Genomic DNA, 15,786 nt, shown 5'->3' with positions numbered 1-15,786 from the left:
TGTTGTCAAGTCGACGCAAATTTTTAACGGAGGAAATTTTTAGCTACATTTTAACAACCATTATGACATTAATTTAACTTATTTGTGTTGTATTTTATAGGAAAATTTAAAATAAAAAGTGTAAATACTACAATTAACCTATTTTAAGAATAAATATAATATTCTTAATCAAAAAAAAACAAAATTATTAAGATTCTCATCCCTAAAACTGCTTCTAAAAAATTTGAAGCGTCAACACCAGAGCTTAAGCGTCTGAGCCATACGCGTAGTGTCATCTGTCAAACGGCTCTTTGTTTATATTCGGGATTCGTGTATTTTCTTTCATTTTTGGTTTAAAAAGGAAAAAGGCCACATTTTAGTATTTTTTTTTTAATTGCTAGGATGGCAAAAACTTGTGTCGTTTGTGCCGCATCATAATAAAAAGGTGATTCAAGCCGATCTTTTCACAAGTAAGTACCGATACTTTCATACATCACATCATGGGGTTACCATCATCATAAACGTAGAATAGGGCATCTTATAGATATAAACCTAATAAAAGCTTGAATGTGAAAGTGTGCGTAAAATACCAAAATATTTATATTTTTTTGAACATATTCATCTATTAATAGGCTATAAAAAATATAAAACTAGAATTTTGTCCCTGGTTTTATTACAGGATTTTATGTTTTTTTTAATTGTTTTCGCAGAAAAAAGGCATAATACCTATGTACCTAACTATATAGAGTTATGTTTTTTTAATATAGACATTAGGTAGATAGATGAAATTACTAATTTTTTATTGCCTTTAAAGAATTTTGAAATTTATTTAGATATTGATATCTATGTATAAAGTTAATATTGTCTTTCCCTAAAGTTTGGTCGATAATTTTTTTTTTGTTATACCATATTGCAACTTACAATAATATACAGGGTGTTTCAGAACTATGGGATCAAACTTCTGAGGGTTGTTCAGTGCAACAGAAGAATCCATTTGAGTATAGGAACCCATGTCCGGAAATGCGTCACTACGCCACTATGGCCCTAAGACGCGTTAAAATTTATAAAAAACATTAATTACCGACACTATCGGACAAAAGTAGAGAAACTTCTAAAAATTCTTTGATTTACGGAAACCATGTATTTAAATTAAATATTTACTACAAATATTGTAGTTCTCAACAACTGCGTTTTTTTACCGCATTTTACATGCCTCTTATCAGTTGTTTATTTACAATAAAAGAATTCAAATATTTTCGGATGGACATAAGTAGAGAAACCTAAATATCAATCGTCCAAATTTAGTATTTAGTTCGCTTTACGTGAGTTCTGTTGATAGTTTTGCATAGTTTTTTTAATCAACATGCCTCGCGGAAGATATTTGTCTGAAGACCTTCGTAGAAAAATAGTTGATGCACACAAGAGTGGTATACGACAAGTGGACATTAGTAAAACGCTTAATTTGCATAAGTCCGTTGTTAGCAAGACAATTTCTAATTTTAAAACACGAAATTCAACAAAAAGCATTAAAAAAAGTGGCCGCCCAAGAAAAACAACCAAACACATGGAAATGATGATAAAAAGAATTGCCCAGTCTGATCCTCACAAATCAGCAAATAAAATTTTAAGTGAATTACCTGGTGTTAATGTTAGTTCTAAGACCATACAAAGACGACTGAGGGAAGGAGGATTATTTAGTAGAAGAGCCGCTAAAAAGCCGTTTATTAGCAAGAAGAATCAGAAGGCCCGACTCAACTTTGCACAAAAATATTTGCATTGGACAACCAACGACTGGAAAAAAGTTCTTTTTACTGATGAAACTAAGTTCAATTTGTTTGGGTCCGATGGAATCTCATGGGTACATCGACCACAAGGCAAAAGATTCGATCCAAGATATACACAGCCTACGGTAAAGCATGGTGGTGGCTCCTGCATGGTATGGGGTTGCTTCTCTGGGTTCGGTACAGGACCATTACACATCATTGAGGGTATCATGGATCGATTTGTGTATTTAGACATCCTACAAAATGTAATGCTACCCTTTGCTGAGGATAATTTACCTTTGACTTGGATATTCCTACAAGATAACGACCCCAAACATAAATCAAAGGTTGTCAAAGATTGGTTTTTATCGGAAAATATTAGGGTAATGGACTTTCCTGCGCAAAGTCCCGATCTTAACCCGATTGAAAACCTCTGGGAGGAACTAGACCGGCGTGTAAGGCAACATCAGATCAGTAATAAAAATGATCTTATAAAAGTTTTACAAGATTCCTGGAATTCTATTGGAGAGGAAACCAATATGAAACTGTTGGAATCCATGCCAAATCGATGCTGCGAGGTGATTGCCAATAAGGGATACTCTACTTACTATTAATTTTTCTAAGATAGAAATAAGAAATAACTTGTACTTTTGGAATAAAATTTAGTTTCTCTACTTTTGTCTCATAAATATTTTGTTTAATTAAATTAAATCTTAGGATTTTCTTCTAGAATTTATTTTACTTTATACAAATTAAGTCTTAACAATTATTGTTGATTTTCATTATGTGTAGAACTGCCATTACCGTTTTCTCGTTTCTTCGTACTTTATTTTAATTTATTTAACGTATATTGACTTCGATATAGAGTATCAAATAATAATTATTTTTAATATTTAAATAAATTCGATATAGTTCGATATATTCCAGCTAAAGCTGGAATATTCGAAAACAATGAGTGAATATGAGACATTGGGAATAAGAATATTAAGAATTAAGAATCAAGTGTCGGGTAGTTTTTGATGCATCGGCCAAGCCGACAGCAGGATTGTCGTTGAACGATGTTCAATATAGCGGTCCTACGCTCCAACAAGATATTCTGTCCATTTTACTTAGGTTCCGTCGGTATCGATATTTCATGACTGCAGATATATCTAAGATGTATAGGCAAATTAGGATGCACAAAGAGCATACAAAATATCTCCGAATATTACAAACAGTCACTTTTGGCACTGCATCAGCTCTATACTTAGCTGTCCGATCTCCATTGGAACTTGCTGCCCAAAATTAATTTGATTATCCTCTAGCCAGCAAGGTTATTTCCAATGATTTTTACATGGATGTTTTATTGACCGGAGAAGATGATAAAGGATGAACTTATTAGAATTCAATTCAAGGGTGTGTGTGAAATTTTGTCTGGGGCAGGTTTTTAATTAAGGAAATGGTTGTGTAATAACAGGGAACTTTTAAATCAATTTAAAGTTTGTAAAGATCAAGCTTTCATTATTTTGAAAATTGGAGATGGGGATCTGAATAAAACTCTTGGAATCTATTGGAATTCCCAAAATGATTCAATACAATATATTATTAAAAATTTCGAAGAACAGAAGAAAACCACAAAACGGGTGATCTTGTCAGATATTTGTAGAATTTTTGATCCTTTGGGCTTGATAGGTCTAATTATTATTAACGCTAAGCTTATAGTTAAAGATCTTTGGAGACTTTAATCAGATTGGGTTGACAAAATACCTGAAGAACTGTAAAAAATGGTATAATTTTATAACACAATTGCCTATTATAGAAAAATTTTATATTCTCCGATATGTATGCTTATCAAATTATGTTACTATAGAGTTACACACTTTTGGTGATAATTACACACTTGTTAAAGTCTTTTATTTTGACGTTTGATTTTTTTAAATTGGTCGATTGGTTTTCGAGAAAATTAGAAAAATCTTTGCTGTCTTAATTTGTTTAGATAGAAAACAAAAACATGAAAATATCAGTTTTTATTTCAATAAGGGTCCAAAATGTTACCTGTTTTTGGCCAAACAATGATATAGGCGATGTTCAAATTCCTGACGGACATTTTCAAAAACATGTTGTGGGATATCATGGCAGCTGTCGATGATGCGTTGACGAAGTTCATCCAAACTTTCAGGTTGGGGAGCAAACACAATAGATTTCAAATGACCCCATAGAAAAAAGTCTAACGGCGTATTATCAGGAAATCTAGCAGGCCATTCTATAGGCCCCCTGTTTATTCCATTCTAACATATCCAAATAAATGTCTCCATTTAAATTTCCGTTAATAAATAATGGCCCAATCACTTTATTTCCTAAAATGACTGCTCATACATTAATTTTTTCAAGGTACTGGGTATGCCTTTCTACAAATACATGAGGATTTTCATTGCTCCAATATCTACAGTTATGCTTTATTAACAAATCCATTTAGATAAAATGTGCATTCATCGCTGAAGCAGATATTCTTTAAATGAATAGTATTATCATTAATCGCTTCAGTAATTTTTTCACAAACAAACACACTTGCAATATTTTCATTTTGAATGGATGAAATTTATGAAGTTTGGTAACTGTGTGAACAGAGCCTAATGAAATACCAGTAGCAGCAACAATTTTGGGTAATAAAGTATTAGGATTTATTCCAAAATGACCCAAAACTTCAACTTGAGCGACTTCATCCAAAATTCGCCGATGATCACGTTTTTTATTTGCAACAGATCCAGTTTCAGTAAACTTAAAAACAAGGTCCAAGACATACCTATGCGAAGTTATCTTCTCCGGATGTCTAGCGTTAAACGTGACGGGAGTTTGCCGAGCACATTGATTTGGGGCACCATAAATTAGAATAATTTCCACTCTTTCGGCTAGTGTGTAAACCATTTTGGAAGTAAAATCTTCAATTCAACAAATAAATTTTCACTATTCCAAGACTGTCACAAATGTAACTGACGGCAAAATAAATTCCTTATTTTCCTTAGCAACTACAAATAACTAAGCAGGTATAACAATAAATATAGTTCGTCCAGGATATCTGTGTTGATGAAAAGAATGCGGAAAAAAATTCAGGTTGTTATTTAGTTTTTTCCACGTCTAATCTTCGGAATTGCTGTTTATGTTGGTAGTTTCCTTTTTAAATTATAAACGAATTGTAGATTTGGCAAACCCTAACGGGCGACATTTTAAACACTTATTGACATAAAAACTGATATTTTCATGTTTTTGTTTTCTGTCTGAACAAATTAAGATAAACAAAGATTTTTCTAATTTTCTCGAAAACGAATCGACCTATTTAAAAAAACCAAACATCAAAATAAAAGACTTCGAAAAACCTTTTAAACAAGCTATTACTGGATACCCCTTACCATTTAACATTTTAAGGGGATGACCCTGGGGAGCAGAGGGTGAAAGGGGGTAAAGTAATTTTAAGTAATTTTAGGTTAGAAAGTTTCCCCCTTGACAAACCTTTTGACGTATTTCGGCATGTTTTTTAAATTGTGGTTTTCGATAAATCCGTGGTGGGAAGTTTTCAAATGAACACCCTGTATAAGATGTACGCTTTCCTCTGGAAAACTTTATTCACAACTATTATGTGCTAAATCGCGAGTAGCTCCGATTAAAATGAAGCAAACTTTACCTTGTCTGGAATTGTGTGCTAGTACTTTAGCGGTTAATTTAGCAAAAAAGGCTCGTGATTCCTTAGACATAACTTTAATAAAAAATATTTTTATACTGATTCGATGATTGTACTTCACTGGATACAAGGAGAGGTTTCTAGATGGAAAACATTTTTAGCTAATAGGATAAGCATTCATTAAGTAATATTGATAAATGGTATCATATAGAATCGGGTCAAAATCCTGCGGATTTATTATCTAGGGGTACCACACCTGATAGTTTAAAATCGTATAATTTATGGTGGTATGGACTCGAATTTTTGTTATTTCCTGATAACTCGGCTAATCTTCAGAATAAAATTCCAGAAGATATGAACATTCCAGATAAAAAAATTGGTTTGTAATCTCTCTATCAATCATGCTTCAATAGTTACTGACCTTTTAGTCTAATTTTCGAGTTTTAATAAAATTCAAAGAATAATTGCTTATATCTATCGAGATTTATTAGAAATATAAGGCAGTTTAAAGATTTGCCTCTTAATAATTTTTTCAAACCAAAAGATATTTTAGGTCCAATAGAACTAGATCAAGCATTAAAATTAATTATTTCTCAATTTCAACAGGAATGTTTTCCAAATGAATTTAATTGTTTAAAACGCAAACTACCTTTACCGAAAAAGAGTAAGATTTTGTGTCTTAATTCATTTCTTGAGAATGACATTATAAGAGTAGGGAATAGGTTAAGACAATCTAAATATAACTTTGATAAAAAGCATCCGATTATATTACCCAAATCTCACATATTAACAGATTTAATTGTAAAACAAGAACATTTAAGGCTTTTGCATTGCGGTAGCCAAATGTTGTTAAGCTCCATTAGAGATAGATATTGGCCTATCGCTGGACGTGATGTCTGTAAAAAGATTTGTAAATCATGTATTGTTTGTTTGAAGGCAAATCCAATTAAGATGAAGAATTTAATGGGCGATCTTCCGTCATATAGAATAGAAAGTTATTTCCCTTTCCTGAACGTAGGTATAGATTATGAGGGACCTTTTTCAATCAAAGATCAAAATACCAAAATTATAAAGAGATATTTATGTCTATTTATTTGTTTAAGCACTAAATGCATTTACTTAGAAGTAGTGACTTTGCTTACTACTGACGAATTTTTGGCTACCTTTAGAAGATTTACGAGTAGACGAGGAAAGCCAGCTAACGTTTTTAGCGATAATGGGACAAATTTTGTAGGGGCCGAACACGAACTGTCTAATTAGTATGAATTTTTGCTAAATAATTCTCAATATATTGCTTAAAATTTAGCAAATGATCAGATTTTCTGGAAGTCTATTCCAGCACGATCGCCAAGTTTTGGGGGAATATAGGAGACGAGCATTAAAAGTGTAAAACAATATTTAAGAAAAATTGTATCTAATACTGCCTATTCTTATGAAGAATTTTCTACCATAATGTGCCAAATCGAAGCGATCCTAAATAGTCGTCCCTTGCTCCTTTATCCCCCGATCCTAAAGACTTTACGGTATTTACACCTGCACACTTTTTAATTGGAAGAAGTTTGGTAGCCTTACCCGAAGTTCAAGTGGTTGTGCAGCACTTTTGAAGACGATGGCAGCACGAATATATTGGTGAGTTGCAGACACGATTTAAGTAGAAAGAAGTCTTCAAAAATAGGATAAAGATTGGTGCTTTAGTCTTAGTAAAACATGAAAACGTCGCTATGCTTAACTGGAAAGTAGGACGAATATTGAAGATATATCCTGGTATGGATCAAATAGTGCGTGTGATGGACATAAAAACTAATAATTGTATAATCCACAGATCCGTTAAAAATATCTGTACTTTACCAATAACTGATGAAAAAACTTTCTTGTGTGTGTTTGTTGGAAAAACTGTAGTTTTTCAAGGCGGGTGGTATGGCTAATATTAAAGACATTACGAAAGTTGGCAACGTTGCACGTCGTGAGTATGGCGTTATGGAGAAGAAGGAGTAGCACTGGAGCAGTCAAGATTTAGCAAGCAGACGCTTCAATACACACTTTGTTTTTATCTATATTTAATTTTGTTTTTATTTGATAATGCAAGTAAAATAAATTCAGTGTTTTTATATATGAAGAACCACATCTATTTTTCATTATATGCTGAGTTTCGACCAGACCCATTCAGCAGAACTATTTTAAAGGCAATGGACCCATCCTTAAAATTTTCTTTAAAAACACGACGAAAGTAATACAAAAACAACCCAAAAATTTATCTGGGTACGGCCCCGTAATCCTCAAAATCACTGGGATGGAGAGAGATACACAATCACAATCATAAGATCTTTTTTTAAGACCCTAGGTTTCATTATAAGATCAATAGAACTATTTTCTAATACTATCAGGACGATTTTGTTTAACTCCCTAGTGAAATCACGCCTACTGTATGTCTCTCTAGTATGCTTTCCTAATTGTGCATATTCACAGGCTAGAATCAGTGTAACGAAAATTTGACAAATATATTACATAGTTTTATGTTGGATGATGTATACCTTGAGAGGGATTTCAGTGATCAGTTATTGCTTTCAAGGTTTGATGCAATGTTTCTTCAGCAATCTACTGTTTGTGAGAGTTTGTTGTTCTTATTTAAAATGTGTAACAATCAAGTTGATGCTTCAGATCGTCTATCAGCTTTGAATTTTGTTATTCCCTGCATCCTTTTATCCTGATACTTATGGCATCAATTTGGCCAAGAAAGAGCCCATATATAGAGCATGCAATTGGTTTAATGTGGTTCAGGATTGATGTTGATCTGTTTGGCATGATTTTGAATCATTTGTAATCTATTATTTCAGATAGAATTAGATTGTTAGTGGCTTAAGTATTTAATGTAACACCTACTATTAGTTTTATAATGTACCAGTTTTTGAGTTCGATATTGTTATTTGTTGCATTACTGACTTTATTGTATTATCTGTCGGTATTTCAATAATTGTTTTATTATGAGGATTTGTTTCCTGTTAGACAATAAAAGTTTGAATTTGAAAATTAGTATTTGGTTTTATTGTTTCTGTAAATTCTGCAAGTAATTTCTACTACCTGTTAAATACTTTTAGTACTTCTGTTAAATAATTTTTATTAGTTTAAGTATAAGATAAAATCACAATAATAATATGTTTTAATATAGGAAATGGGGATGACCTTTTTTCTTAACATGCTAATATAATAGCATTTGACACATTTTATAGATTTATTCTGTTACCCAATAATTCATCTTCCACGTACCAAATTTTATGTTTAAGCCATTTAATATATAGGGTTACCAAATATATATCGTAAATTACAACTCTTTAAACCAACTGGCAACACAAATTACCAATCCATGTTTTATAATATTTTTTACATTTAATGCAAATAAAATATATAGTAACATGGCATTTTATATTTTAAAAGATGTAATTATGTTTCTTTGTTTAAGAATTTCATAAAAGAAGGTATACTGTACAGGATACAATTGCCAATATCCAAATTTAATAATTATTCGAGTGACTTAATATAAAAACTAAGTTCAAATTAAGATTTAATGGTACATTAAAATGTGGTATTTTCACTTTTAATTTTTATTTTATTTAATATTTTAAGTAGTTTTTAAATGTTAAATAAAACAAAAATTGATTGTTCTCTAGTGTGAATCTACCTTACATTTTGCATGGTATTATACAGTTCCTTTCGGCCCTACTATACAGGTATGTGCAATAATATCTCTATAATAATAATAATAATAATATTATTATTATTATTAGTATTATTATTATTATTATTATTACTATTATTATTATTATTATTATTATTATTATTATTATTCAAATTACGAGACAGTTTTACCACTAACTAAAACTCTTTATTTTTAATCTCGACACGTGTTTCGCTAACGATGTTAGCATATTCGGGAGAAGATTAAAACTGACGATAAATCAGTCGTTAGCGAAACACGTGTCGAGATTAAAAGTAAAGAAATTAGGTTAGTGGTAAAACTATCTCGTAATTTGAGCATTACACCAAAGGTTCCAACCATAGGACTATAATTATTATTGTTATCTCCGCTGCTGGGGCTAGAAAGTGTATTGTGTAGACTGTATAATCATATTAAGTAATCAAATAATACTATCAAACTATATCCATAATGAAATCCACTCATCCCCTAAAAAGAAGCCCCACCCTTAGGATGATGAAACTTATATAATCAACTGACAAAAATTATACTCTAGCCAATTTTTTCATTTTTTAATATACTTCTTGGCTGTACTAAAATAAGTCCATGCTAAACCACCACTTTATTAATCTAGTTGAGACATACTTCATTTGAAAAGAAGGTGGAGGGCCTAGTCGCTCACAAGCGACTACTTATTAGATAGGAAACTTCCATAAGTGCTAGTAAAACACTTATGAACCCTAGAGTCTAAAAACATTCAACGAGTACTAGTAGGGGAAGCTAAACGCTATCCGCACTGCTGTGCAAAAACAAAATGCGGAGTAATAATTGTAAAAACAATACAACATAACCTCAAAAACAGGCTGACGTTCTTGACATAATACTGGGTTATATAAGCGCGAAAAAACATAAACACTAAGTCGTCGATTAAATGTTGCGCCCTATGAATTTCACGAACTAGTACTAACCGGAAACGAAAATAAATTTATGACGTCATAATTGCGGGAAATTTAAAATTTGACTATGGTACTAAATTTGAATAAAGCTTTATTATATCGTGCAACTTAAAATTAGTGAATGTATGTGTTGTTCTTTCGGAAACTATAAAAGGCAGATTGAAAAAGTATTAAATTGTGACTTTTTTTTGTCTTCATATCAAACAAAGTCCTCCGTTTATCACTTTTTCTCTTTGTGTACTTTAATTTTTCTTATAATTTCAGAAATCATACAAAAAAAAGACTATACCAAAAAATTCACAAATTATACAATCAAAATCAGCAGCTATACACGCATGTTAAAATATTTGTATAGAATCTTTCCAAATTTGCTCATGCATTGAAATTGCTCTTTTCTTAGGTTTGACATCAGTATTACAAAAAGTTTTGACATTGAGGCTGTCAAAAAGTATATCTATAAATAAGATAAGTTTTTCTGTTTATTGAGCTTCTCTGTTTAATTCATGAATCTCCAATGTCTAGAAATAAAAAGCATATTTCAAAAATATTTTTAAAATCAATAAAAAAATTAAATCTTAACAGCTTTTGCGACATTATCTATACACGATCCTACTGTATTATTGAAGACCTAGGTGAAATTCTTAATTCTTATTTTGTTTATTTTTGGAGGTATTGTATAACAATCCATCAGCTTGGTACTCATACGCTTGGTATTAATTTTTTTTAATTTGAAATATTCAACATCAAAACAGGTAAAAAGGATCGCCTACTGTGGTACGTCCCTACATACACAAAAATGTCATTCGCCTACACAATAATAGTCTCAGTCTAAGAAATATATTACTAAGTAATATTTTTTACTATGATAAATGTAAATTAAGGATTAAAGAGCTTAGATTAACCCAAGAAGCTTATGATTAATAATTTAGCTTAAAGATTACCTTACTTTGTATTAAACTTGGGAGGTTAACTGAAGGTGTGACGATATGGTTTTGAAGCTTAAGAATCTGAACTTAAGTATTAACCAGAAAATCTGTATCTTATACTTTAATACCTACTTAGGCAACTGCAATGTCGCCAATGTCTATATTTGATTCAAAGTTTTTATAATTTATTTTTCAGTTCTTATAGAATATTTAAAATATTAAGCACTAATTTTTTAGAATATTTATTTTCCCCTACTTGTACCTAAATAAAAAAGTACAGAAAACATCTTACTTCCATTTTCATAACTCTTCTCTCATAGATAGTTGGCAATGGAATAATTGTCATATTGAATATATCAAGCACCGCACAGTTTTCACTTCGGTTTGAATTATTCTGTTAATTACTAAAATTATATTATGATTTTTATTTGAGGTAATTAATTATGATTGAATGTCCGACCTTCTACTATTGTAATAAACTACTCTTTGTAATTAAAAATGATTTTCTACTTTTTAGTTCGATTAGCAATAAAAGCGTGTTCTTTTTTTTTAACTATTATTTCTTTTCTTATTAAAAGCATCTCATATTACCAGGATACTTTTAGAGGCGCGGCCTGTTCAAACTTTCCATACTCTTATTATTAAAATCGATAAAATGAATGTTAACTGAAAAAGTATATTTATTTTATAAATAGAACATACAATGAATATTTATAATAACGTACAATTAAGCAGAATTCTGCTGGCCGTCCGTGCAACTATATAGATTTAATGTTCTTTTTAAATGTCATTGATCACATATTGTTTTTTAACGTTAACCAAACTTGTGTCAGTGTAAATAAAAAAGAATTTATTCATTCTGGCAGTCCTACTAAGGATAATAGGAAACTGTTCTCAAATTATTGCATTGTCATTGGTCCTTGATACGTGTGCAAAGTTTCAAGTTGATCAAACTTTTAGAAATCAGTGAAAATTAAGCTCAAAGATTCCGTTATATACATATATACAAACCGAGCTAATAAAAAACGTATTAAAAAACAAAATCAGTCAGAAAATTGAAGATGTAAAGTCTAGCAGGTTGTACGTGAAATAAGTATACAGTGCTTTCATTTCAAAACAACCACCCTTAATAACTTCCTTAAAAAAAAAAAAAAAAAAAAAAAAAAAAAACACGTCAAATTAGATATACAGGGGGACGTTTAATTATGCATTTACTGAAGTTCTGTCAATCACCTCCTCACCAGCTAACCTCACTTTAATATGTCAAATGGGAACCCCCATCATGTGATACATCATAGTAAGGAGCGTAAAATTCTCTATTCAACGGTACCAAAAAAAAAAAATTAAATCAGTAAATGTGTAAGCAAATAGTTTTCGAAAATGTCTAGAAATAATGAATATTTTATTTACGTCAAACTTTGGTATGTCAAATGGCTACCCCATGGTGTGATACATTATTTAAAAGGGCATTCATTATGCTATCAATGGTTGTAAAAAAAAAATTAATTGACCAAGAAGCAACTAAAGTGTAAATCGGTAGGGTAGAAAAACAAATTTAATTAGTTTAACAAATTTATTTAATTTATTGTTCAAAATGCGCGCCGTTATTAGCAAGACAATAAAAAAGCCTATTTTCAAACTCCTTACGAACATTGGCAAGGGTCTGCACGCTAATTTCTCTGCATTCTTGAAATATTCTATTTTTTAAATTCTCAATACTCTCAGGTGGGGTTTTATAAACTTTGCTTTTTAAGTAGCCCCAAAGAAAAAAGTCTAGTGGGGTAAGGTCCGGAGACCGCGCAGGCCATTCGATTGCACCACGTCTGCCAATCCACTTTTCTCGAAGATTTTCATCAAGCCACCTCAAACTACCAAAGTGTAGTGCGCGGGAGCTCCATCCTGCTGAAAATGTATATTATTTTTATTCAATAATATAGCACCATGTTGATCTACTTGATTTTCCATAGATTGGAAGATAGAAGGGTATATTGCATTTTCTAAAAGGTTTAAATAAATTTCGCCAGTCAAATTTTCTTCCAAAAAAATGGCCCGATTATTTCATTCCCATAAATTCCTGCCCAAACATTAATTTTTTGGGGATATTGGGTATGGCCTTCCCGAAAAACATGCGGATTTTCATTATCCCAGTCCCACTATCAACAGTTATGTCTGTTCACCAGGCCATTTAAGAAAAGGTCAATTCGTCACTAAAGCAAATGTTCTTCAATAAATGGGGATCGTCGTCAATTCACTGGCACATCACTTCACAAAATTGAATTCTCCTGTCAAAATCATCTTCTCCGAGTTCATGAAGAATATGAATTTTATAAGGAAAGAACTTATTTTTTTTTTAAACTTTATGTACGGAACCAGTGGAAATTTTTGTTAGTTTTACGGCCTTTGGTATAGACAAAGTTGGATTCATAGCAAATTGTTCTAGTACTTCAACTTGACATGCTTCATCGACAACTCTATTTTCATATTTTTTCGTATTGCAAATCGATCCCATCTCTTCAAATTTTCGTATCATTTCTAATACGTATTTATGGCTCACGTTTTTATCTTGATACCTTTCATTAAATGCTCTCGCGGTTCTGTGAGCACACCGATCTTGAGCTCCATAAAGGAAAATTATTTTTATTCTTTCGGTTAGCGTATACACCATTTTATTAACTCACTGTTTTAACTAAAATTGAAAAATTGCACGCGTCAAACTGAAATTTTTAACAATAATAAATCGCCTGCTTTTTAAACGCCTTAAAAATGTAAGGTATTGCAGTGTTTTTTTATACCTATTAGGTAGGTTTCGTAAAAAATATAAGTGAAATAAATACACATACAAAGTTATAAGACTGCAAAGATTTTTACAAAAAATTTGAAAAAGGTATGGAACATATAACCCCTGACTATAGTATATTTTATTCCTTAGTTTATAGAATATGATCTTTTGCATTGTAATCATTTTTACTTTAGCTAAGAAGTAATTTGTATCGTTTTAATCAGATAGATTTAAGCATTAGTAGAGTTAAGTCACAACGCTGTAACATTCTTAAAATAATTTTTTTAAAAAAGCCTTTTCATCTTTCAAATCTATAACTGGCGCAGTCGACGGAGTTCTAAGTCGAACAATATCCGACAAAAATCGCGGAATTGGTCCGTTTTTACGGTTTATCGGCAATCACGAACCTTGTGAATTTACGAAGAGGCAGCACCCAGGAGGAAGTCAAACTTCGACCAAATCTATTGGGAGAAGAGCGTTCAGCAACGGTACAACTTCGACCAACCCTAGATTAGGCTTTGGAACACAAGCATCGGTTCTTATAGGCAACGTAGTCTAAGAGAATGCAGCTTTTCATCGCTGGATTTTTGCTATTGTAAGTGATCATTGTCCTTTCTTTTTCCTTTGTTTTTAAATTGATTTTTATTTTAATTTTTCCGTTTTTGCACAATTGCAAACAATAACATATACTGTTGTTTTTACGATTGGCAATTTTATTTAGGTTAGATTTAGAGTTACAATTTATTCAAGTTTTTATTTTTTCTTTTTAGTCAATACGTAATTTTGCGTAATTTTTTATTAATGTTATGTCTGAAAATAATTCTGAAATTATTGACTAATTACTTTCTCATTTGGAAAGGTTATCCGTAACAAATACTAAAACGGATCAGCCTTATTTAAATCAAATTATTTCTGATAATACCGCTGATATTAATAATACTTTACCTGCCTTACCGGAGGAAGAACTCGAAGTAGAATCTGTATCAGTTGTATCCAGAACCATGCCTACTGATATGCCACTTTTAAAATACCAAACGGATAACATCCCACATTTCGATGGGAATCCAAAGTTATTGCAAAGATTTATTTTATCGTGTGAAAATCTTCTAAGAAATTTTCAAAATAGTCAAACTCGTGAAGACCCTATTAATTCAATTTTAATAGACTCAATTTTAGGCAAATTAAGGGGTAGAGCAGCTGATTTAATTGGCTCTAGATCAGAATTAAATACTTGGGCTTTAATAAAAGAAACCTTAAATTTAACATTCGCAGATCAAAGGGGTATTGACTGTCTAATACAAGACTTAATTTCTATTAGGCCTTATAAAAATGAACCACCATTAAATTTCGGCATGAGAATACAAGATGCCAGAAGTCTTTTGTTTGCTAAATTAAGTACTTTAATTGTTGATGAAAATGAAAAACGAATTAAAATCGCCCATTACGATGATATTGCTTTAAAAACCTTCTTAGCAGGGCTCAAATATCACATGCAGTTAGTAGTTAGGCTTAAAAATCCAATTAATTTAGAACAGGCACTATCATTTGCCGCCAAAGAAGAAAACTTTATAAATTTCAGCCGAAATCAACATCAAAACACAACTGTAAATCTACCACCACAGACTAAAACACATCCACATCAACATGTTAGAGCTACAAATAATAATCAACAAACATTTCCCCATAATAATAAGCAATTCCCAATACCTTTCTTACAACCAACATTTAATGCCCAATCACCCCCAGAAATTAATATTTTCCGCCCAACACCACCCTCAAATAATGTGTTTGCATTAAACCCCTAACAGCCTCCAATAAATAATGCATCTTTTGTACCAAGGCCTCCTCAACCACAACCGTCAAATAATTTTCAACAAAAACCATTTTTCCAAAACCCAAATTCAAATTTTCCAATAAATACCAATAACAGACCGAATTTTAATCAAAGTTCATTAATTAGAAGCCGCAGTGCTCGAAGCAATTTAAATAGGCCGACGCCAATGGACACTAGTTCAGGCACAGCCATAATTCATCATC

At 31.4% G+C, this 15,786-nt stretch overlaps 1 protein-coding gene across 2 annotated transcripts in view; it reads left to right on the top strand.

Moving 5' to 3' along the window:
• Positions 1–300: 300 nt before the first annotated feature.
• The window catches only part of LOC126738187 (uncharacterized), a 31,365-nt gene continuing 15,879 nt past the window's right edge, over positions 301–15,786 (top strand). The window contains exon 1 of one of the 2 annotated variants that reach the window (XR_007661241.1): positions 301–449. The gene's annotated coding sequence lies outside the window, so the exon portion shown is untranslated. The remainder of the gene's footprint in view (positions 450–15,786) is intronic. The other variant, XR_007661244.1, reaches the window with a different exon arrangement.

The sequence above is a fragment of the Anthonomus grandis genome, chromosome 7 (genome assembly GCF_022605725.1).
Source record: "Anthonomus grandis grandis chromosome 7, icAntGran1.3, whole genome shotgun sequence".
In the NCBI taxonomy this organism is placed as follows: Eukaryota; Metazoa; Arthropoda; class Insecta; order Coleoptera; family Curculionidae; genus Anthonomus; species Anthonomus grandis.
Note: the sequence above shows the minus strand (reverse complement) of the source record. Positions and strands in the feature narration are given on the sequence as shown.